The sequence below is a fragment of the Ptychodera flava genome, chromosome 11, assembly GCF_041260155.1.
Source record: "Ptychodera flava strain L36383 chromosome 11, AS_Pfla_20210202, whole genome shotgun sequence".
Taxonomy (NCBI): domain Eukaryota; kingdom Metazoa; phylum Hemichordata; class Enteropneusta; family Ptychoderidae; genus Ptychodera; species Ptychodera flava.
The window spans coordinates 12,926,187-12,952,739 of NC_091938.1; the positions used below are offsets into that span (position 1 = coordinate 12,926,187).

The 26,553-nt window shown below is 36.0% G+C and overlaps 1 protein-coding gene across 7 annotated transcripts in view; it reads right to left on the minus strand.

The window, feature by feature from the left end:
- Window positions 1–26,553, minus strand: part of LOC139143520 (uro-adherence factor A-like) — a 131,688-nt gene that overhangs the window by 100,902 nt on the left and 4,233 nt on the right. For 6 of the 7 annotated variants that reach the window (XR_011554611.1, XR_011554612.1, XR_011554607.1 and 3 more), the window contains exon 2: window positions 20,644–20,760. The exons of the other annotated variant lie outside the window; for it this stretch is intronic. The gene's annotated coding sequence lies outside the window, so the exon portion shown is untranslated. The remainder of the gene's footprint in view (window positions 1–20,643; window positions 20,761–26,553) is intronic. 7 annotated transcript variants of the gene reach the window in all.

A 26,553-nucleotide genomic window follows, 5' to 3' on the forward strand; every position in this document is an offset into this window, starting at 1 on the left:
ATATCAGTGACAATGTTGGATGAAAATGAAAAAAGGAAATATGACAGTGGAGCAAATAAATAATTTACAAACTGCAAAAGTATAACTATGATGATAAGATGGGGTAATATGAAGTAAATGCAATACAAGTATGCAGCAATGACACTTAATTGGGAAGTTGAAGATTTAAACAATTTTCAACAAATTTTTAGCCAGACTGAATATAAATAACCAAGGAAAAAGGGTTTATTATCAAACTGTGCAAAAAATAATACACAAGTTCAAAGTCAGCACAAATTGTGCCTTTCAGTACAAAAATGACCTTGAGAGAACCCTCTGAAGACCTGATCTCAGGTGGTGTGATAAGGTTTCTACCGAAAAGCAGTATGTTGATTGCTTGTCCCAGTATTAAAATGTTGCCGCTACATAAGGGAATGAATTAAAGCCATGTACTATAGCAAAACTAAACTGGTCACATAATTGCAAGACATCTTCACGCAAAATTTTTTTTCTTCACATCTCTACGCACAAATTTTTTTCTTCAATGTCCTGAATGCAGACACTCCTCCATTGTTCAAGGTCTCACTTCTTCTGAAATGCTAACCTACGGTTCAATATTATAATCAATACGGATTCAACACAAAAAACAGTTTTAAATATAGACCCTCTCACTTAAGACCCTCACTTTAGCATATACTTGGCACAATTCACCGAATGTCAGCAGAGGTTACATGTGCACAGCGCCCTCAAGAGACTTCGGATAGAGAGAGACATCAAACGCACGCTGAGGGATTACTTTTCGCTGACACTTTACACACTAAAGACCCACATGTCCTGCCTACCCAGTGCTCCATCTGACAAGCCACCAACAGTGAACACACTTGTCAAAATCAATATCTCACCATTGGCAGAGTGAAGTTTTGCTGAGAAAGTGAGCCAACATCTCTTTGAATTCCACGCATGTGTATGCGTATATTAACAGCCGACTACGGCTCAGATTAGCAGAAAATTGGACGGACGACCGGTACACGCATGACATTTTCAATTGCAAATCTCGGTAATTGACTAAATTTTCATGCCATTTGAAGAGGACGGTGAAAAACACATGTCATCAAATACTGGCTTCTTCACGTCAAAATAAAGGCACAGCATTCAAGGAACTGCCTTGCACTCTGATGAATAAACATCTTGCAGACAGACACATTTCATCGTACACCAAATATAATGCCATTGAATCTGTGTTTTTCTCAGCACACACAAAACCATTCTTCGGCATGGGCATTTGCATATTCATTATCATTGGCATGATAATGAATTGATTACAAGCAAATGTGTAAACCCTTTTACCAAAATGGTTTTGCCCAAAGCCATAGTTATCAATGGTGAGTGCAGACACTTCTACAGGGAATTGGGTGAACAGCTTAAAGCGACATTAGCTGTAACTTTTGACTAATTTTTCACTACTCTGTTTCAATGTATCAACTACAGAATTTTACTATAATTCGATCATCATGACCAATGCCCAGTGTCCTGCTTGCCAACACAGCCTGTATATGTGAAATGGCCATTGTTATTGTTGATAAATGTATTCTAGTCCGGACCTGAATACAAAATTTAAACAATAACAATGCAGATTATATTCATATGGTATATTTATGAGCTAAATATTAGAAATTTCTTCATGGTTCAGGGATTCAAACCAGAAACTGCAGATGATACACAGAACAAACAAAATTTTAAAAAATGACCAAAGTTACAGCTAATGGATCTTTAAACTGCAAATTGAAAATGTTTTTCAACCTGAGTTAACTTCCCTATGACAAACATTGAGATCTGCTACCCTATTTTAATACATGGTTTTTCATGAACAAGTACACAAAAACTACAAAATAAGAGTTTTCATTATAGAACTAAATCTCTATTGAAGTAGAGCCTACAAAGTTAGCCGGCAAAAATCCAACAAACACAAAATTCCACATTAGGTATTAATCATAATACCTACCGATTACAAGGGTGCCTATTTCTTGAGCTAAAATATGTTATCACAGTTTTCACCTTTGAAGAATTTCCGATCCCCAGTAATTACATAAAGCCGTCTATCATTATTACACCGATAAGCATCTTTTCCTCTTTTTTTTTTCAATCTTGTGCGCTGTGAATCGTATTAGCAATGGTAAAGTCAAACATCTGCAACTACTTACATTGCACAGCTGACCTGTGATAATTTTGCAAAATTTTTTGTCATATTCCTTTTGATTAAGCACTTTTGTCTTTAAACATTATGCGCATTTTACCTCTCAAATAATCTTGCTATGGATTGGCTCCTCATATGTTTTTTCCTGTTGGACTCAACCATTTCTGAAATGGGGGTGGACACACTGAAGAGGGACACAGCTTCTTGCATTAGGTATGCAATGTTTCCATGTCATTTTTCCCCAGGTAAACATCAAGTATGTCTGGAATCTAAACTAATGACTAGAAATTTTATTTCAAAAGAAGCCCCTGACAAGTCTTATAGAATTCTATTTGCCTTCAGCTTCACGCCCTTCCAGTTTGCATTTCACACATTCAGCCGTCACACGGCAATTTCTATTGAGTTTTAATTTTTAATATCCTGCACTTATATGAAAATTTCTGGATGAGTGAGCGAGTAAATTCACAATTTCCAAACCAGCCTGACTCCAATTGACAGTGTTTTTGCTCAGAGCAGTAAGCTGGTAAATTCTACCAGGGTTCTCAAATCAATTTTTTCACCGGGGATCTCTTCGGTACATCAAGGTATTCAAATCAGGCGGGGCAGCTGCAGCATTGCCATAGCTTCAAAATGATCTTATGGAGTGCACAATGTATGATTTATGAATATTCACTGATGATAATAAGTCATTACCATAAGCTTTGCATAATCCTTTTCCTCTTTCAAGTTTATGATTCTTAATTACCAGACTGAACTTCGTCGTGGGTATGCCAAATTAAAACATTACACATTAAGCTAAGTAAAATGTCTAACATTATTACACAAGATAAAATAATTTTATCAGGACACACCTGATGTACATAATATCTTCATACTTGGGAAGGAAAATAATACTAGTCACAGGCACTCATAGGCTGGGAAGTTCTGCATCAACACTCGATTGTGTATTCAGTGCTCTGCACTCTAAAGCTTGTCGTACACGAGATAAATTCACTGAGTAAAATTTCATTTGAGGCTGTGTGCTCCGTCATTTTACTCTCGTGAGCAGGTGATTTTTTCTGAATTTTTTTCCTTCAGTGCTGTTGAGGAAAATATTCAATGTGTTTGATATTTTTTTCCTCTCGAGGAAAACTCCCCACCATGTGCGCTAGATAAAGCTATTTTCTTCACGTCCTTTTACTAATGTGGGTATCTGAAAATACACTTGACAGTATAAAATGACTGTCCATAGCATTGATAACAATTATTTCTGTGTCGATCTTCATGCTCGCTGATTAAGAATGCATGTATATTAACAAGCAAATGAGCTGAGTGTCAAGATACATGGCAGACAAGATAGGTGGAAGAAACACTCAGTGGCTTTTGATGGATCTCGATTTTCACTTGCTTTTCCAAGTTCTGTCCCACTTTCTCCAAGAGCATGATCTTTTTTGTTATTGTTCTCAAAGTTTGGAAACCTTTCAATCATATAGCACCAGATAATTGAACCAATTATCCACTGATTTATCCTCAAAGACTGCATCATTTATATATCCACTGTGATTCCCATGAGAGGGGGGAGGGGCTGTTATCATACAATAAGGACAAGATGCATCATTTGTCAAATCAATACAGCCATGTGGTGAACTTTGGCTGATCAGAATGAGTTCTCATAAACTGAAACTCAGGGCATAGAAGTGTTAGGCTTAATAATTCATTGCAAAGTATATAATTTATAGTACGTTTAGCATAGCTAATGACCAAAAAAATATACAACTTGGTCAAAACTTCAAACTAAGTACAAAAATACCCTAAAGCCACCATCTGTTTGTGCAGAATAAAATCACCAAGTTACCTTGAACCGATGAATGTACTTTACTTGCAAATATAACCCTGCTTTCCTGTACAATAGTCCAGTCTTATTACTTCAGTGATGAGAATGAGCTACTAGTCTGAGAATAGTAATCACTGAACAGATTAAACGCTGGGGCTCACAAAGTTGCAAACATTGCACAGGGCATTTTGGGTAAACAGTTTCAGCAGTACCTAAGGGTTTCTGTATTGGTACACCATTTTGACATTTCTGCGACGTGACTCACATGGCTATTTGATTATATTAAAGCGTGTAGCTCAAATTTGCTTGAAGGTGACGCGAGAAATTTAAGAGAGAAAACATAAATTTGATGGCTTTTTTTTCTGAGGCTTTTTTGGGGGGGAAGGTTTTAGATGTTACGTGTATGCAAATTGAAATTGCTTTTTCATTACACTGAATACAACCTGGCTGCTTTTATAGGCAAGAAGTTGCATTTCAGATTCAGAATCAGACTAAATACTTCAAGAACCCTGACAAATGTAGCAAAAACAGAGTAACTTCCCTGTAACTTTTGAGCTATTAGCTATACAACATGTAATTTTTTCTGCCACGAGGAAGCTTTCAAGGATGTAGCATTTGAGATTCCCAGCTCACATGCATAATTATATTCCTCTTGGAAAATTGTAAGCGATATGTAGTGTTTTTTGTCGCTGTCACAGCACTGACTCACAGACAGCAACAACTTGAAAAAATGCCCGCAAAATAGATCAATACACGCAGGTGGTTCGGCAAGCCTCGGAAAAAGACATTGTACGATTTCACAAAAGCCTCAGTGGGGTTTATTGGAAGTGATCTGTGCAATGATGCTGATATTCTGTGATATGGAAGAAAGAATATCATATTCTCCGCCGTGTACGTAAGGTGCCTTTGAAAGCAGACGCTTCCACGCTAAGTAGGTTGTGTGTCACCTCTGACATACTCTTGCTGTACATGAATACGCAAAGCTTCCTTTACCGGAATACACTTTGATCAAATATTGGAAAATTTTCTCTGATCATGTTACAGCAAAGGCTCTGTACCATGAGAGGGAGTTCCGTTGGGCGGTTCTGTAAATGGCAAATGCGATACACCTATTACGTGATAGATTCCCTTTAACACAATATTCCCAGACGCTTTTATAGCCTTGCCGTCAGTACAAAGAACCTGTAATTTACCGACTTTCAGATTGATTCTTCTAACCGTATTATTGGGCACTGGGTTGTACATGCCTTGCAATTTCATTTTCTCACCGCGGGGCTGTCATCTGAAACATCTCAAATCCATTCAGATGTTGTCCGATTTTTATTCCCTCAAAAATTTTCAAATACATATCTTAGATGTGTAATTGATGAAGCGTTTATGAGTTTTTGCTCGAAGTTGGAGGTCCAACATCATTATGACAAAAGTACCAAACAAACAACTAAAACTACTCTCCTCTCCATTATATATATATGCTACGTCTTCGATAAACTGAAAAAAAAATTCTTCACAAATCTTCACAAAGAGAGCATATTACTAGAAAGATGTTAAAATTAACTGTCATAATGTATATATTCAGGAGATTCACCCACTTAAAATATCTCATCGAACAAGATACACAAATTCATAAGCTTTAGCACATGATGCTGTTTGCAATGAATAGATTATCATTATAACTGAAGAATGATACAGTTACTGGTTGGAAGGCAAAAGTTTATATTATTTGACAGTTTCATTTTGGATTAATAGCCGTGATCTTCTTCTGAGAAAGACATCCATAATTGTTGAACAGCAAATCACTCTATCGTACGTGATCATCACGTATGCAGAATGTATAAACCTTTGACGCAATAAATGGACAGAATTTCAAAATAAGTCTGATAATATAATATCATGCCAAACACAGCTGAGGGGCAGAGAATTGTCCATCAGAATTAACAACATCAGACCATTCACAAATATGTTTTCAACGTAATTTAAAAGAAACATTAAAAGGATGGTACATGTAGCTAAATTCTGCCAAAAGTAAATTTGCTTAATCAATCGACCAATAGCGTCCATTCAGTGTCCTGTTTCTTGAAAGTGCCGGAGGTGGGTATTTTTAGATTTTAGATCAATATTGCTTCCAATAAAGTTGTGTCAGATTCAGTTTGGAGTTCATACCAGGTTTCTATAAACTGGTTTCGTTTTCAATAGCAATGGTTTATACGCCATATTTCACGATAAAATCTTTGATTCAATCCAATAATTTCTCTTTTGTCTGCATAATCTTGGTGACCAAAGCCTGGCCTGAACTTTTTTCCAGGATTTTCCTCGTAGATCACTCTCAATGTGTGATCAGTAACTTTTGTAGGCAGTGCCTGCATTTTTTGTACGGGAAGTCACACAACATCTAGTACCTGGGACTCATATTCACACTTTGGAATGAAATGGTCACTGATGGAAAATCAGTATTTCTCAGTTGACTGTTCTTGATGAAAACACTACAGGAGAACTGCATTTCAGCGTAAAGTACTTATTGTATTTTACTATGAAGGTCAAAGTCATGACATTACAAATACAGTATCACCAACTAAATGCAGTCATTTGGCATCTTAAGACTGTTCTCTGTGTTTTTCCTTCATGACAGGATTAATCAGAACTTATAAAACATAAAAAGTATTCATGTTTTCACATTTTGTGCTTCACTCTTTTTTAAACAAAAATTGAGGCACGATTTTATGCCCTATGCAATATTTCTTAGTACAAGCACACTAATGCCTATTTTGTAACTGCATACATAATGTAATATAACATACAACCCAGCTGACTGGCACTTTCATTTAGTGGAAACAGTATTTGTGTAATGTAAACAGCAGTAAGTCAAAATTAATGATGTATGTATCAGAAAAGTAACAGGCAAGTATTGCTACTCAGACAAAATAATGTTTTAACTGTGTGGAGCAGTTCCAATAAACAGCTGTAATTGGTCATTTTGGCAGTTCCCTAGCAACAGGAAACCTTTGAACCCAAATTTCCATAAAATTTAAATAGGCCATTGGCAGTGAATGGGATAAATTTCTTTGAAATGAGAGGTATTTTCTATTTGAATGCTTTAAAGGACTCAAGGATAAAATCTCATTATCATTATTTTAAAACTTTAATGAGGCATACTGATTCTTTACATTAAATTTTGATCAGGAGTACAATTTCTGTACGATTTGTAATTGCCCAAATGACCTAAAATGAGAACTGAATGCCAAAGAAACAAGAAAACAGTAATTTTGAAAACAGCCTCAATTGGTGATCACAATAAATTTTACAATGAGGGAAATAAAGCTTCGGCAGTATCGCCGATAAATGGATTTTATTGAACACAGGAAGTCACATCTGAGTTTTATGATTGGCGGGATATTTTTGGTGAAAATAATGAGTCCCTCGAAAGGGTAAATCAAACCTTGAGTGCATTAACCCCCCAATATCAATGTGTTATAGTATGAACACATTGTTTTCACCCTGTGAGGTTGGACCGATATACAGATAAACAGGGTGGGACAGTTTCAGAATTGGGTGAATGTTTTCGCAAATGTTTGAGTAGACAGGTAAAGTTGGAGGATAAGGGTTTTATGGGATGAGACAGTTTCAGAACTTGAAATGAAGTTCATTATTTCTACCGTACTCTTGAAGGAAGATTCATACCACATAAATGTCATAATTCTGGAAGATTGCTTTAATCGCAGAGCCGGTGGTAACAATTTTAGCTCAGTACCATTTCTCTCTGAATTGATCAAACTTTACATTGCTCGGTGATATCTTTCACTTCATCATGTTTGACGTAAAGATGCTGAAGTGGTTACCATGGCAGAAAGGCCAGAAACTCACAGCTACAGGCAACGTAAGTGTATAATTACGTCAAAGCTGGATGGACATTTTGTGTGATCAGATTATAGATACAGAACAAGATTGGACTATTTGCGTTCGAGGAGAAACATTCTTTGGAGTCTTCAATTACTGGAAATTTTTTTCAGCTGTCAATATAATCTCATCAAGTTTGTTCTTCTCTTGCTGGAGCAAAATGTAGTTTTTGCGATATGCCTGCATTTAAAAATACGGCAATTTCATGATTCCATGAATTGTTTCCAAAAATAAAAAATACCTTCTTTGCCTACAGCCAAGCAAAATGCTATACTGTACAGCTTTTTCATCTCCCCAGTCACTGCACTTGACTGAGCATTCCTAGCAAACACGAACGTGACATTTCAAGAATTAGTGTACTTGTGCGTGGTTCCATTTCACAGCCTGCCATCGCTGACGCAAAGTACTAAGACAAACACGTGAGCCTGAAATTCATAATGTCACAAATTGCAGGGCTCTCAAAAATTAACTCCATCAGTCTACATAGGAAACGGTACTGTGTTCTAATTCATAGGCAAACAATGAACGTGACACATTCTTTGCACACATTTGTTTTCAGCTTTCTTAAAATAGAAAAAGTATGCGCTAATTTTACTCTGCAGAATTGATTCGATATAACAGGAATTCAGCAGCTCAATACGACTTAATAAAAAGTGGCAAAATTTGAGTTCTTGAGCAGGAAATAATTTTTCAAGTACTTCGTCGTTTTTTTTTCCTATTTTCCAAGAGTAAATTACAGCATGATGAATGTGGGAGTTTCATGTACTTTTACTGATGTTGTTACCATGACAACGAACGAGCAGTGAGCGGCTACACTGCTGTAATGTTTCCTCAGAACTCAAGATCATCACTGGTTATGGTTGACCTCAGTTTATAACGATCAAATGCTACGTCCACTTGTACAAGATTTATTACGGAGAGCTGCATGTACAAAAGGAAACATCCTTTCATACGCAGACTTTTCGTGCTAGTCAAAAAAATTGCCTGACTCTCAAGATTTCACCATCTCAATGAGTTGAGATCACGAGCAAACTAGAACACAAATATAATTTGTAAAAATGTCTTGAAAGTTTAAAATTGCACAAACTTTCAATCCAACAGATATCACTGCATATTTCTAAATAAATATGGATCGACATGTTTCAAAAACATATGACAGGGTAATTTTGTTGGCTTGCCATTCCTTCCTCATGAAAGCAGTGTACTCTCAGCAATGTGACCTCAAAATTAGGTCATTTCTCAACTTTCTGAGTCATTTTCCTAATTTCCATAATTTTTTTCAGCCATTCTGTACCAGCATAGCAAAGAGCTACAAGTCAAGTTTCTTTAGCCAGAGAAGACATGTCAAGTTCTTTTAGCCAGAGATAACTTTTTTGACTCAGCGGAACATCACTTTGGCTTGAGACTGCTTCAGGAAAATTTTCCATAATTCTTAAAATTTCAGATTTTCTCACCAGTGACTGTCTTTATTTGAGTTTTCAAGGCAGTTGGCATTTACTCAATACTGCTAAGAACAGTAAACATCTGTATACCACAAAATGGGGATGGCAGGATACAGCGACATAGGTGTAAGTAATTACTGAGTATATCCATGAGTGACAACTATTTTTGAGCGCTGTTTTCTCCCGCCAATATTTTAGTGCAAAATTTTACAAATTTTTATGAATTTTTCTGTATTTTTTGATAATTTTGGACCAAATGGACATCACGTTTCATTGGCTACAGTTTTTTCTCAAAATTTTGGCAAAAATCTGAGAAAAATTGACAGGGGTTTATTTTATGTAGGGGACAAAAATAGACATTGGCGCTCAAAGGGTTAAGGCAGAATGCGCCCTGGGGACATATATTTGGACTCTATAATTCTTTCAATACTTTTCCGGTCTTCTCCTTGTTAGGGCACATTTTAATTAAAGCCCTTCGAAAAAGAAAACATTAATCTTAATTTTATCAAAAATTTTGCTTTCCCCATTGAATTAAAATAGGGATGGTAGCCATTTTAAACGTCAAATACTGGTAAATGTTAAGTAATTTGTTTTAGTACCAACTTTAAATGGTGATCAGGCTTTTTTTTTATTCTTGATTTGGTAAGAGAATGGTTGAAAGTTTCACTGACAAAAGATTCAGCAAAAATTTAAGTCCATTTTTCGAGGTTCATACTATCCAAAAGAGCCAGAAGTAGGAACTTTTTCATCTGTTTCTTATTTTGATGTCAACTACAGTTTCTTATTCTACTTGCCAAAGCATGTTGAGATGCACAGTACGGAGCCTGTCAACTCAGTCTGTACGTGTGTAGACTGCATTGTTATAGTTGCTGACAAATGAATTCTTGTCCGAGTAGAATTCAAATGTAAATAAATAACAGTGCATTTTACATGTACAGATGCTGTGTTGACAAGCTAACTGATGTGACAATTAACATGTTATGGGAGTAGAACAAGAACTTACAATTGATATAGAACAGCTTAAAACTGAAAAAATCATCAAAATTTATTACAGCTATCAGACCCCTTTCCTACCCATTCTTTGGTATGACCTATTGTTCTCACTGGAATCATTAAACTCTGTGATAGAGAATAGGGGATGACAGGGGTGCGGGAACTTCAAGGAAGAAGCGGCTTGGAAAGGCAAGAAACCGATCACACAGGTGGTTTTTCACTTCGGTAATTCTTACCACTGTAACACATCAAATTAACATAAAATCATGAGAGACAGCAGTCGCCGGCCATGCCACAGTCAGTTCATCACTACTGAATCCTCCTACGCTTTTTTAATGGACCGTAAAAAAGGAGTAAAAAAAATTGCCAACAGGTAAAATTGCAATTTTTTGGAGGATTCAGAACTGTAATGAAAGCGTGAGTCATGCTGTATTCTCCTTGGAACAGACCTAGATGCTAAAGTATATTTACTTAAATCTTTACGTAAAACCCTTGGTCACATACACAATCAGATTTTATTGCAAAACATCAAGAGTCCTAAAGTGTATTAACACTGGTCATGAAATTATATATTTTATATTCACTTTATTATCAATATTCAATAATTTTGTCATAAGATGAAAATGTATTTATTGAGGTGTCTATGAAGATTCTGTAGGGACTCTTACGATATCGCCTCCTTACACATTTTTCTGTAACCACACCTCCTGCTCCAACAAATATGTCACCGAAGGGGGATAGCAACTTCGCTAAATTTCATCAAAGCTGAAATCTATGAAGTGCTTAAGGAGAGAACGTGACAATTTCAGTTATACAGGCAGGAAAGTCACCTTCATAATCAAATCTGGTCAATTAGTTTGGTTTCTTCTGCCGGTTTGTACCAGTAAAATTGTTGTGAGCACATTTGACGTGTTCTCAGCTCATATATGACGTGTAAGCCAGCCTCATTCCTGCCTTTTTAATTTCCTTTAAACAATTCAGAAGCCAAACTTGCATCACTAAGCGATTAATACAAGTCAGAAAATGCACGGCCTTGAAAGTTCACTTTCATTATTTTCAGCATATGGTATTTAGAAAAGACAAAAATACTGTTCTCAGTGTAATGCAATGGAACACTTTGTCGAATTCAAAGACGTGAAGTGCACTGACAATGCAGAACACATATATCAAATCAAATCAAATCAAATCAAATCAAATCAAACATTTACTATTGTATTGAGTTTGCATATTATATATGGACTGGAAATGTTGAACATCATCTCACCAGTATAAATGTCTCCTGGACACAAGAATTTTGTCAAAATGTATTTTGTCTGTCAGTAGGGTTGGTGGTATATTTTGTTGACATAGCTTTCCATGATGATATGATATGATATGATATGTTTTCCATGCAGCTCCTTCGTTACCTGGCTGAGTAAGAGATGTTTAATAAAATCCAACGATAAAATTTTCATCTTTTTTTCCATACAGGGTGAAACTGGAAACTACAGATGCAAAACCATGTATGTGTCACAGAGTAAAAACTGAATACTTGCTTATTTAAAATTTGAACGACATCAAGTAACAGAAATTTCATCAGCTGGCCAGAATCGTATTGCAGCTGTATCGTGTGTTTTTTTTGTACTGAAAGCTTGTCAGTCCCTTGAGTAGCAAGGGAGAGTGTATCCATGATGCCTCTGGATTTTCCCATTTATTGATTAAAATCCATTTTCAATCCTCAAAATTACCCTTTCGAGGTGCTTTGAAAAATAATCAGCACCTGCAGGCATCATATATACTCCTGACTTACATACATTTTTTTTTTAAATTCAAAACCATACCATATATTAATTTTCAATCGGATAGAGATAACAAACATGGCTGACTACACACAGGGATGAGACAAATAATGCATATTTATGAGTAAATTACTGCAACTTTTGAGCCACCATCTTTCATTTATCAAAATTTGGCGCCACCGAGGCTTCTCAGGGAAACACCTACCCTAAACCTGTGCATATTGCATGTTAATTGCAGTAATGACGAGTCAGGCTAGTTCAAGTTTTGAAATTTGCTGGAATGAAACACCTTGACTGAGGGCCAACTTTATTACCATGGTTCACAATAAAATGCAACGATGATTGGTGACTAATGCTGCTTTTAAATGGAAATTCAATTATGTGGACGTAATTAGGACATACTTCCACAGCTGAAAATGAGTTTTCATTTGAATGACAAAGGGATCCCGATCTGACTGCGATCAATGTTGTGGTTTTTGTCATTGGTAAGCTATGGCTTATTTCTTGGCTTCTAATGCATTACAGATCATGAAGTGAGTGCCTGTGTATTTACATAGTACACTACATTCCAGCGAGGTTTGATAAATTTTGAAGCTATTTAATCATATGCATGCTTGTTGTATATATGAAATCCCAACTCAGATGAATGACCAAAAATAAAATGTGTCAATTTTTGTGACTCGGGAGTTTTGATGATCCTTGTCTGAAAACCACAAAACTTGAATGAAAGCTTTTTTTCTGTCTCCAATTATAGCTAGGGCTCAGTTCTCAATTGCAAAACTGAAACCTGAGCCAACACTGAAGAAATTTACAGATTAGCACAATCCTAAGGGGTCTCATTCAAACATTATACTTTGTCTACTTAGTCCAAGTGTATTTACACATTCCTTGCAGTTTTGATAACAATTTTTCGGTATTCATACTGGCATGTTTGACATATATTTGACACAGAATATGTTCGGGCCGAGAATAAAAATTCAATTTTTAAAGTTAGGATCAGTGATGACCCCAGTATGTAAACAAAAACTTGAATAGGAGTGGCCAGTGGAGGAATGTAATAGATGAGGGCACTGAAGGATATGATGTCATCATAGTCATGAAAATCTACAGTAGGAACACCTGAAGGAAAACAAACAAAAGCTGTAATTAAAGCCATCAAAATGGATATTTATGACAGGTGTCTCAATACCCATTCTAGCTTAGACACCAAGTTCTGTTGAAATTTCCCACCAGCTGGCATGTTAAAAAACGCACTTGGTTTATATGACTCACAGCAAAATCATGTGACCAGATTAATTTACGGGAATCAATTAATTAATTTCCGCCACTAATTATGATGGACTATTTAGTTTTATCTACATGCGTCTCATGGCATCTAGCCTAGTACGATTTGAAACTACATAGTTTAAGTAATAGGATCATAAGTGCCTTCAAATCGGCATGGAAGACAATTTTATGCTAGCTGTCAAGTGCTGCATACAGACAACCAGTGAGGACACACAGACACTTGCCAATAAAATATGTACACAGCATAATGCATGAGAAAAACACTTTCTGAATAAAATGACTGTTTTCATTCTGTCTTAAAGTAGTGAAGGCCTAAACTGAATCGTTTAACCCTTTGAGTGCCAACATCAATTTTTCTCCCCTTTACAAAATATATCCCAGTCAGTTTTTCTCAGATATTTGCCAAAGTCTTGATAACAAACTGTAGCCAATAAAATATGATGTCCATTTGATCCAAAATTATCAAAAAATTCAGAAAAATTCATAAAAATTGGCCAAATGTGTCAGTAAAATTTTGGAGGGAAAAATTACAGCACTCAAAGGGTTAAACACTGCTCAAATATTCCTCAAGGAAAAATTAAACTATTCTCTTTCAAAATCAATATCAAACTCAGGTGTCTACCTGAAAAGTTCGACACTCTACCAACATTTGAAATGCAAAATGGCCGCTATCTCTAAAATTTTAATGCCAATATTTGAAACTCAAAATGACCGCTCTCTCTTTTGGGAACAATTAAATTATATTTTAACAGAACCATCAGGAGAGTGAAAAGTTCATTCACACCACAGGCCTCGAATGACTCCACACAAGTAGCTAACCAACACAGTATTGGAAAATTCTGTGTCCAAATACCTGTTCCCTTGGTGCACTCTACCTTAATACTCTGAGAGTTTTAAGATAATAATCGCCAAATCCTGATTATCGGTTTTCCTTCACTATGGTAATGACCTTTCTTTGAACTTGCAATGTCATGCGTGATCTTATACAATGGAGGAGGAAAAAGCATCAGATGCATTAATTGGATTAAACACAAAAACCCTTCACATTTCATTAATTCATAAAGCGAAAGCTGCACTACAATGTGCTACCAATTTTGCAAATATAGCTTACTTTAATAATTCAACAACATTTGATAGAATCATCACTGTGAACTTCTTAACCACTGCAGCCAAAGTATCAACTTGTTCGGATTACCCAAAAAGTGCAACATCTGAATGACATAATTTCTGAATAAATTTTAATTAGTTATTTACATACAGCATGCGGATTGGTCATCACCATGGATGCAATGCAGTTCACTCTCTGTTCAATAATCACAGTGACCATCTCAGTGAAAATTCACTGCCGATGAAAGTTTACTGAGATGACAATTATAAGATATCAGATCTTGTAATCTCACTGACATCATAAATTTTCCTTATTCAAAAAGCCAGAAATGATATCTTGTCTGAAAATAAGGTGGAGCAAGACAAAAGAATACTGGATACACAGTATTTTGTGCTAATCTACAGAAACCTAGGGCGTCATAAATGTATAAGGTAAAGGATAGATTACATACCAATAGCTACAGACCCCCTAGAAAACCTTTTTAGTTCACATCTATGGGATTGTCCACACCAATCTTCACTTTATGCCAAGGGTGAACAGCATGTAATTTGCTTTCACATGAAAAATGTATACGAGCTGGCAAAGCAATAAATGGTTCAAGGTGAAATTTATACATTTCATCAATGTTTCAAGATCATGTATATTGATAATCGCATTTTCACTGGAGGGGAGCTAGGTCATTTACTTTTGTGAATGTGGCATCCGGCATTAAAATTTTGTGCCGGCCAAGGGTATACGATCCCTTGTGAAACGTAATTTCAGCAGGAAGGGCATCGACTTTCAGCTGAATGGCGCTGTGCATGCTAGGCCACCAAGGAAGTAACAGCCTATGCTGGGACTTTCATGGTTTGTGTTACTACTCCCATACGCCAGCTGATATTGGAAAATTCAGGTTCAAAAACACATGAAATGCCACCTTACTAAGAAGTACACAGATTTTTGTAATGAAATTGCATGCAATTTGTATTTGACGATATGACTACATGTACATGCCTATTTCCCTGCTGACGAAATCCAATCAGGAAAAGAAAAACGTGAACACAGTAGCAACTGTTTTCAGCGTTCACAGATTGATATTGCGGTGAATAGTTTGCACAAAATATCATCTCATGTGTATTTTGAGAGGCATTAGTTGCTCTGTTATCAAGTAAACGCCCTGATTATTTTATTGTCTTTCAGTTACCTTGCCCTATTATATGATGTTTACCAGATACATGACAAAAAAATTATGTCTGAATGTCAGAGATATAAAGGAGGATAAATCAATAACACAGTTTTTGTGTATGCTACAATTTAACACACAAAAAAAACATTTTTCCAATGTTGGATGATACATCAGGCACTTGTAAATGTTAATTTGTCGGTGTCAAGTAGAATTCTGCAGAACACATGGTTATGAAAGATGAATTCACACAATATGAATTCACATAATATTACAGATTCAAGATATTTTTACAATCATCACTCAATTTTACCAATATACAGGGACTTGAGTTGCAAACTTATTGAATGCTTTCATTAATTTTATTTCATAAAACAATTGCAACTCCTGCTTCTTCTTATAGTCTGTTGAAAAGCAAAGAAACAACTTTGCCTATCCAATACATTGACTATATGGGTATTGTCAATTGTTGAATTTTTAGTTCGCACTAAAATACAATGGTAATTCATAACAGTGGATACTGCACAGTTTTTTGACATAGGATAGAAGTGGACCCTATAACCCGGAGACATAACAAAAATACTGGAAAAAGACGAAAAAGACTTGAAAACTAAACAGCTGAATAAGTGTAGTTTCACAACAGAGTAGAATCCTGACATTGGTTCTAGCTGCCCTTGAATTATGAACTTCATAAGCAGCGAGCCGTCAAAACTCTTAAGATTTTCAAACTCTTTTCAGTCAGTTTGAGAACTCCTTGGCGTTTCCCTGAGTCAGTCTAATACTACTACACTTAACCTGCAAAATTTCCTTCAGTCTGAATGAAAATCAAGCCATACTCAGAGAAATTCTTACATGTAAGGTATGGACTATAATTTCTCAAGAGAAAAAATAATATATTAGAGTCTGGTGAAGTAACACCAGCAGGTTGGCAGGCAGTAAAAATGTCACAGAAAAGCAAACACTGCACTGTAAACTCAAATAATTCATAGAAGCATTTATGATAGAAAACCTGTTCACTTACACTAAGTAACTCCTTTATTTACTAACACTGTTTAACTTCAAGAAAATGTTCTCTAGACTTCTACCATTAAACAAAATCAACAATTTGTGTGTGTGTTCCGTTATTGCTCTGATCATGAACTTGGCAAATAGAGTGAAAGAGTAGAATTGTGAATTTGGATATTTTTAGCTTTCCTTGTTCAGATGGCTGCCATGCAACCAAAGGAAATGTGTGAATGTGTTTAACTGAAGGACCTATGCAGGTGTGATAAATGATAAAATTACATATTTATTGCACTGCCTATCCTTATTTGAACATGTTTGTGAATTTTTTATCATCTTCAGTGTTAAAGGTAGTGTGTGCCTGGAAATAAAAAACTTTTTGCTCAAAATGTCTTCAAGGAAACTTGAAAGCATTCCCTTTCAAAATTGAAAATAAAAATCTGGGGTCACTGTGCAAATTTTGGCACTTGAGATACAAATAAATTAATATTTACTGACACTTGAAATAAAAATGGCCGCCATACCTGTTTTACCTCTATTTGGAAAAACAAAATTTTTGATTTTCACAAAGATAAGAGGGTAAGAAACTATATTTACTTCAACAGCTTTAAAATGAGTCTACTCAAGTGGAAGATCAGATAAGCATAATTGTGAAAATATTGCAAAAATTTGAGAGTGCAAATACCTTATCTGTCCCCATCTGCACTAATGAATTAAAACTTTAACCAAACGTATTCAAGCACTGCATACTGGTCCATACATCAAGTTATGCTCTTATAAAACTACACAGACTAACAGTTCATGACCACTGACCAGTACTTTTTCATTCAACTGTCAAATATTTGCTCTTGCAGACTACCGGTATATGTGATAAGAACCAAACATGTTACCAATATAATATTTTCACGAGTTGTAATTATTTTACAAGCAGTAAGTAAAATGGATGTGACTAATATACATGTACCTTATACATATCATTTATACAGGGGGACAGCATGTATGAACACTATTTATCTGGTTCGAAAACTTGTTATCACTGCTCTCCAAATGTCACTGCAACACAGGTGACAAATTACACATACCTGGTCATCAAACAAGAAATATTGGGAACTATCAGTTGCTTCTTTTAGTGTACAGCCAGCAAAACTATTCATTTGGCGATTTAATTTTCTTTTTTGGCATATTTTTTAATATTCTGACTTGAATTTATAAAGAAATTGTGCTCGTCGTAGTAAACATAACTACGATAAAACTGAAACTTCCAAGTTGGATCTACTCCAAGTATCACATTAATTTGATAACGACGCCATTCCCGCATCATTATCTACGATGATACTGCTTCTACATCATAATCCTTTCGTGATGAATTATGCTTTTTAGACTGAAAAGGTAAAACGGGTATGATATACTGTCACAATTACGAAGAGGAGGATAAAATGAAATGCCAAAAGCATTGCAGATGAAAAAAAAATGGCAGAAAGGATGAAAATTAATCATAACAAAATTGCTGTACTTTGTGTAAAGCACGATAATTCTCATCCCCAGTGAAAAATATTCACGTATTTACAGACCTTGATGTGTCCTGAAGCTTCTACTTGTGTCCGTCTCTTTCATCATGTTAACTTCATCAAAAATTTAGAAAGACTGAATTGCGAAATATTGCCACTTGACTCCCCTGCTATCTCGATAATGCTAGAGGTGAACAATGTTGAAAAGACCCAAAACAGACCTACACTAAATAATGTATCATGCCAAACCACAAACAGATCAATATATAATTAATGATCATTTATGCACAATAAATAGAAACACAAGTTGGCAAGTACTATTTCCACTTTTGTACACGGTAAGAATACCGGGTAGTTGGCCAATTTCAAGAAATGAGGAAGATCGCACAACAAGTGCAATGTAATTATAAAGTACGTCCTTCTATTTCACTTCAAGTACCACTATATTTAAAAGAAATGGCCGCAGAAAATTTCTTGAGAAAATGCATCTAGCAGTACTAGTTTCTCTTTGATCTTCACAACAATGAAACAAGATGGCAGGAATCTAAATTGAAAAGCACATATTTTACACTCTGTGTAGCAATTGCTGAAAAGAATCGCCTGATTCACAGACAAGAAGGGGTTCTTGATGACACAGGTAAGTTCTTCAAGTACTGAACAGACATGACCTTGCCCTTTTATTTGAAAAGAGACGAGAGATTCACACCAGAGATTGCTGTAAGGATATTGAACAGTGACGTATCAATGATTTTTTAAAAAATGAACACTTCGGTAGTTGCTTTAGACTCATTTTGAAATGTTGCGATAAGAACACCCAGAACAGAACCCTTTTATAAGCAGAGTAAAGACATCAGTTGGTCAACCGTATGTGAAAAATTGTATGAATTCAATTCTTTTACCTGTAGCTTGAACAGAATATATACACCATATGGCAAATCCCGTTTTATGACATTTTAAAAACAGCAAACGGCACATTTCCTGAACCTCAAGTTTATTTCACATCACTTCCTGTTGATGCTGCAAGTGTTTCCGACATTCAGACATACACACATTTCAACTGTTATATTCTGTCGCAGTTCTTTGCCAAAATTCCGGTCCATTGTGTCAGACGACACATACACTGAGAGACACACAGACATCCACTCAATGATGTGCTCATGAAAATTGAAATGGTCAAAGCTTCAGATCACTACACTCATATACATCGAATATACCAGTACAGACAGCTAACACATGTAGAATTAACTTACTGATCTTCCACAAAAATTTGAAAATATGACCTTACATTTTCACAAAAGAATATTTAGTAAGGTCAGCAGAAACTGATGAGACAAAAGCTCCTTTATCTTTGCCAAAGAATAGATGAAAAGCCACCGAATTTTGAATGCTATATTGATAACACAGCAATAAAACATTTCTGTTAAGTATCTGTGATATTAAACTGGCACAAAGACAAGAACAGATCACAGAATCGCATCTGTAGGGAATATGCACAACAGCGACGATCTGACCTCCAGGTTGGAGAAAACCATGGCAAAAAGCATGAATATCCCCATAGAGAAATGCTTCAATGATGCACATTTGCATGCGCTGTGAGCGAGACAGCTGTATTCACGCCGGAGCAGATATGAATTATAGGTAGAAAATATTGCTCCAGAGAACACTGATGTCACCTCTCCTTTGTATCTTGGTCTTGTTTCAAGTGTTTAGCATAATCGTACTTGATCATCTACAGAGCATGAAGCATGTCACGTTTTTCGAAAAGCTCCGCTTTACAACCTGTTCTTTTTATCAAAAAATTTAGACATCAAAAATCATAGTATCCTGCAACTTGTGTCATCATTGATGATTTATGATCTCGTATTAGCTTTCTGGCTGTGAGGAAATAATATGAAGGACCTACTGAGATTTTTTACTATTGCTGTAGGAAAGTAACGCACACATGGCTGAAATTTGTGTGATATTTGAGCATAACTTCCTCTGTACCTTCACCAAATTTATCTTTCCTTATAAAATCATTTTTCAATCACTGCATGCATGATCCAAAATGTTTACTTGTGCTGCGATATCATGTAATATAACACATATAAAGACCGTCAGCAAAATAAAACACTCCTCAACGGAAATTAAAAGACAACGGATATTAAAGACATAAACAGATGCTTTCTGTGATTCATTGCAGTGAATTAAAATATTGTGCCGTGGTGAGTCCATGTTAGCTGTAGGCATATTGGCATGTTAGGTAAGCAAAAGAGAAGTGCATTGTGGGTAATGAAGTGCACTGTGGGTAAATACCAGTTTTACAGCGCAGTCTGTAACAGCTGTGATAAAACACAAAATTGCAAGAAAATCTGCCACAGAGAAATTAATTCGGTGAAATTCAGACCAATTTAAGTTAGAACAATCAGTCTGACGACATAAAGATGAATTTAGCTCAATTAATACAAAAGAAGGTAAGAGATGTGAGTGTGCTAGATAATACCTACTTGACTGCATGCATAACGAGACAGTGCAGTGAAAGATGAGCCGATCAGTGTGCCAGACAATTAATTATCCATGCGTGCACTCAATTCTGAGCCCAATCCTTGACTCCCATCATCAACCTCAACATAGAAAAGAAAAAGAAAAACAGACAGAGAAATGAAAACATGCAAAATGAATCGTAATAATAATAATTATGCATCATATCATGTTAAAAGAATGTCAAAACCTGAAAAACATCTCTTTGTAAAATCTCTTAAACATCTTACCTCATACTGAGGTTCAAACCTTTCACTTGCAATTATGCAGGGTAAAAGGAAATCAAGAAAACAAGATGTTTACAGCACAATTCTGAGAACCGACCGTTTCAAAACAGTTTCTCATTTTAAGCTGACAGGTTTCTGAAGGTTTGACATTACGTTGCTCGACACTATTCAATGGAATCTAAACACTGTGTGACAATATTCCATGGAATCTAAACACCGTGCCAGTGTCCACTAGTTTTCCCTGATATATCCGTACTCTCTACGTCAGTTTTCTAGAGTGCTAGAGACCAACCTTTGACCTTCAGGGCTTAAAATTCACCGAGCCTCAGATTAGCAATTATCTCCAAGAATGCTATTATTTTTTGTCAATTTTGCACAATCAATGTGTAACTGCAAGGTAAAATATTGACTCTTTGTAATACTATAATAATAGCTTGAAAATGTTACAGGAGAGTAATGCAACATGAATTGTGATGAAAATCAGTCCTTTGCAAATATAGTACCTACTTTGAAGTAAAACAGACTTTCTCAAATGACAAATATCAGTTTACCCAAATAGAAAAATATACACTCCATTTCCATCCAGATTTTGTTTCAAACTATTTTTTTTACAAGCCATTGTCAGCAGTTTGAAATTCTTTCGACCTATTTTGGCAATTTATTATAATTGGGTACGATCAAAGGAAAATTTCAATGCCAGATATTTACACTTCCTAACTTTTGCTTTGGAAAGGGGAGAGCTGAAATCAAACGTTTTGTTTGGCAGATGCTTTTTAATTGTCCATGGTCCCTAATGTTGTAAGGTTGACCACTGCAAAGCAGGCTGGTTGCTTTGAGTAGGAAAAAACTGGTACTTCAAAGGCAAGCCTTCACAAAGTAAATTTACACTGAAAATCAAACTAATGTACATATATATATATAGTTCCATCATTTGACATTGACCCATGCACTGGAAAATTTTCACCAAGCAAGAGACAGATAATAAAATATCAATTATTTTATCAACAGTAGAACTAATAGTCAATGAAATCCTTACCACCACATTCTTCGATGCTTTCTTTGACAAGATGATGAAGAATGCGCAAATGTAAATTACTGTTAATCTGTGGATAGCATACATCTATGGCAAATTACGCTACATCAAGCGGACACAAAGCAAATAAAACATTAGAAGCAAGCAAGCAAAGAAACAATAGATGGTATACACTGAAAACATATTGAATAACAGGTCGATAACACTAATTAGTATCTCCATTAATCTTCCGTTAGGTTCTATATTACTTAATAAGTGCCGTAATGGCATAAGGTGGGTGACTAATGATTCAAGACAGATGCAAGTGACTTGAAAATCACGCTCTGAGCACAGACTGTTTTCCAAAGCACTTTGTCAGTTGAATAAAGTCAGAACTATATTCACTAAAGATGAGCTCTGACCTCATTTAAACTCATCGATAGTCACCGTGGTTAACTTGCCAGCCGTGATTAGTCAAAATTGCAGGTGTCTGTCGCTCTGAAAGGCTGGGCGTCGCTATTTATACACGGGAAAGTGCAGGCAAATCAGCTAAAATACCAGTCTGGGTCAAAGGTCAACGTACATCCATAAAATGTAAAACCAATACACCTGCTGTACCTGTACACCAGATACAGATCCCGAGATTGCCGAGTCAAAAATTACAATAATGGAAAGATGACAGAAAAATTTGTTTGCTGAAGTAATCAGATTTTGTAAATTTATGGATATGAATAACCCCACCCTCAAATTTTGTTCCTCTCCATTTTTTTTTATCATTTTTATTTTTATGTAAGCTGGGTCGTTGGCAAATCAAGCCTTTCATAATTTACACTCTTCATTTAATATTTGAATAGCTATCATACAGTCACGGTTGTGAATTTGACAAGAATAAATGTATGAAAGCAATGTGACAGCCACTGCAGTGTTTTCTAATGGCCTTCAGTGCATGAATTCATGTAATGCTTTTCTAATGAAGTGCACTGCTGCACATGTGGGTTTGATGATGTGGTTCTGGAGAATATCGATTGTACTGAGACCTTTGAGTAAATGCTTTCCAGGATGGAGAAGTGTAAAGGAAAGTACTTGGAGATAATCAGAAACAGAAGAAATCAGTGTTCTCAATGCCACGGGCCAGTACTTGTGATAAGATAGGCGTTGAAGTGTTAGGCATTCAGATATTATTATACAACAGCTATAGATAGCAATGGCCTGACATTTCTGTTTTCACTCCCTCCACAGAATACACATAAAATGTTATTTTGTGGTACAACATGTCATCGTTTTAAACTTTATTATAAGCTAATAATAAGCTTTCATTAAATCCTGTTGCTTCTGATGGTGGCTTTGGATTTGTGAAAAGGATGCACCCAGTCAGTCACAATGGGATTTTTTTGCATCTGCATCAAATACTGAGATGGGAAACATATCCTGAAAGTGGGTAATAAGAGGAGCTTTCTTTGATCATCTTTACAAACACACGACCGTTTTGTCCCATTAATCCCATACAATATTTCAAATGATCATGCCACTGCCTTTGAGAGCCGACACAGCTACACCTGTTTTTGAAATTAAACAGAAAGCAAATGTCAAAAGAAATGTACAGATTTTCAATGGGTACTAAGGTTTACATCAATTATCAGATTTATTTCTGTTCACCGTACACAAAGCACACCGATTGTACCTACCAGAGTACGCTGAAAGAGTGTAGCAATATGCTTGCCAATGCATAAGATTTCCAAAAAATTTGAAAGTTATCCTGTGCAATACGCCGATTGTGAGTTACTTGTAGCCATGACAATCCTTTCCCTTTTTGATTATTCATTACCAGATATCAGATATACCTGATCATTAGTATGAAGGGTTACAATGCTCAACTTTGGATATCAGGACTTTGCTATGGATTTTAATCCACTGGAAACAATGGGCAAGTATTGGAAACCTTCATCTCAACCTATCTTTGGAATACTGTTACTTCGATCAAGCTTGTACACTGCATATGAGTATAAATGCTGGTGAATTTTCAAAAGCATAAATTCCCATCAGGTACTGGATGCTTCAACCCCCTTGAAATAAGTAAGATTCCTTGCTCTAAGCATTCAGAATTAGAAAGCCACTTCTTTGCATTAATGCCTTCAATCAGGTAATTATGTGCAGTGGTACAAAAAAGCTACAGCCCTGTTTGTACAACTGGATCAGAGAAATCCTATTAATTCTGAGCTCAGAATTGTTTGGTGTATTAAACTGTGACATAATAAGCATCTCATCGCCATGTAATGAGTCCAAATGACATCATTTTCTACAGAGGATAAAGCAAAGCATTCTGGGGGTCAAGTGGTTTACACAATGTGGTTTACACATTCCTCTGCCAGAGGAATATGAAAGTCAATTTCTGTGCTTCCGTGATGCTGCAGCACAAAGATGATTTAGACTGGTTTGGTACACAAAGTGCTACGCAGTGTATGCACACAGACCTATGACTGGATACAGAGCGCCGAACATCAATATCTTGCGTCTAGACAAAGGGACAACATTTGTCTGGAAATGAAAATGTCAAATATATCACTGTGTACGTTGTACTAGTGCACGCAGCTGCAAGATATATGCCATGGTTGCCCATCCGCTGGTATTACTCCCATACTCGAGATGATGTAAAAAGTCACATTTATTTTGCATAGCATACATCATTTTTTTCTATCAGAGAAATCTCCATATTGTCTTCCTTTTCATTTGTAACCTTCCGAGCTCCATTTTCCTGTACAGGTGCGTTTGTCATTTCATCTGAAACATCTTGTATCTGTTACATGCAGCTCTCTTCCAAACAACTCGAGTTTCTCTAAATGTCTTTCTGTCTCTGAGTCTGTACGCCGATCTGTCTCTGTGTTACCCGGTATCTATTTGCCATCCTGTTATGCATGCTCCCTCACGGTCTTCCCCACGTTTGACTTCCGAAAACCTTGAACACATATCCATAACCATTGGAAACATTATACTGGAGGTACCATGCAAGCACTCATAGCGCTGTATGCAAATACAAGCCTCATAGAAAGATATCATTTCATAGCAATCAAACAGCAATCAAATTTTATCAACAAAGATTGGTGTCATAACAACTGTTACGAAGTCAGAAGTCGGGACTTCTACTAACTCTGTAGGACTTGTAGCTCAGGCTGGACTTGGACGTAACTTTAACACAGCAGCAGCAAACACAGACTCATGCAGAGACAGTACTTCTTGAGAAGGCACACTTGCGTCTAAACAGAGATCTAACAATTCCACAGAAAACTACTAAATTTATAATGCCAAAACACAGAAGCTCCTCCTAATAAGTTCAAAGGCTAGTCTAATTGGCTAGCCATAGTCATATGACACAATAATTGCCATGGATTCGTCAGAGATACAAAATATTCAAATATCATTGTATAAGTTAAACATTAACATTACATTCTAGTAGAATCTCTTTGGCTTCTTTTGTCTTCTAAGTTGTATAATTAAAAGATTGCGATAACATCATTAAGCAGCTTGCAATTATCTAAGCTGATCATCAGATCAGCTTCTAAGAAATCATGAAACAATGCACCTTAATTAAAGGATTAAAATATTACCAGGTGTTTACCTGAAGAAGCTTTTGGGTTTTTAAGATAATCATAAGTTGCCAAAGTATTACTTATACACCTGGTACAATCAAACATTGATTAATATTTGTATAAACATTCACTGGCATTACACAATAATCCAACTTCATGACAACACCAATGTCAATATTATCCCCAGATGGTGTCACATGACCACTATGGATGACTTGTGCTTAAAAGCTACTCTATCTAGGGAAATTTACATACATATATTCATATATGATGGTAACAGAGGCGTGTCAGCCATATTTACAATATGTATGCCAGAAACCCTGAGAACGTCAATAGTGCAATTAAATGCAGTATCGGCTGTATACATACGTTTATCATATTATCGGTGATTGGCCACTATAATACATATATCAGTGACTCAATTTCTTTGACTGTACAAGACAGTGCACTGAAATTTTCTAAGACTTTTGAATGCATGCATCATACACTGTATTGTTTCATTAGGGAAAGACTGCATTAACTTGCATGGTACCTGAAAACCCGGGTCCTTGCCTGACCAACTGGGGTGACAAACAGAAGACTTAATCACCCAAGGTGTGAATGTTCCATTGTTATGTTTATCTTATCCAGCTGGTGCCATTGTAGTGCCATTGTAGGAAAGGCAGGTCTGTGAAATTGATCCTCTGATAACTAAGTAGGGAAGTAGGGTATTCCTAAGTTAATGGAGCTTTCCCGTAATGTAGAGATACAAAATTAGAATTATAGAACTAATTTCTGAGAATTTTATCTACTAGTCGAACTTACCAGTGCTACAACTAAACTGTGACAAATATTTGGCTAACATTTATATGGCTCTTATAAATGCGTCAAGAAAATTAGAAGACATGTTGACTTCTCCTTGAAGCTTAGGAGATGATCAAAGACACACGTGGATATGAATTTTTTATTTATCATATCAGTGCAAAAGCAACACCATATGGCACATTGATATGTAGGTGACATACCAAAACAATTGCAATGAGTTAAAACTGTGTCTAATTCATTACATCCAAG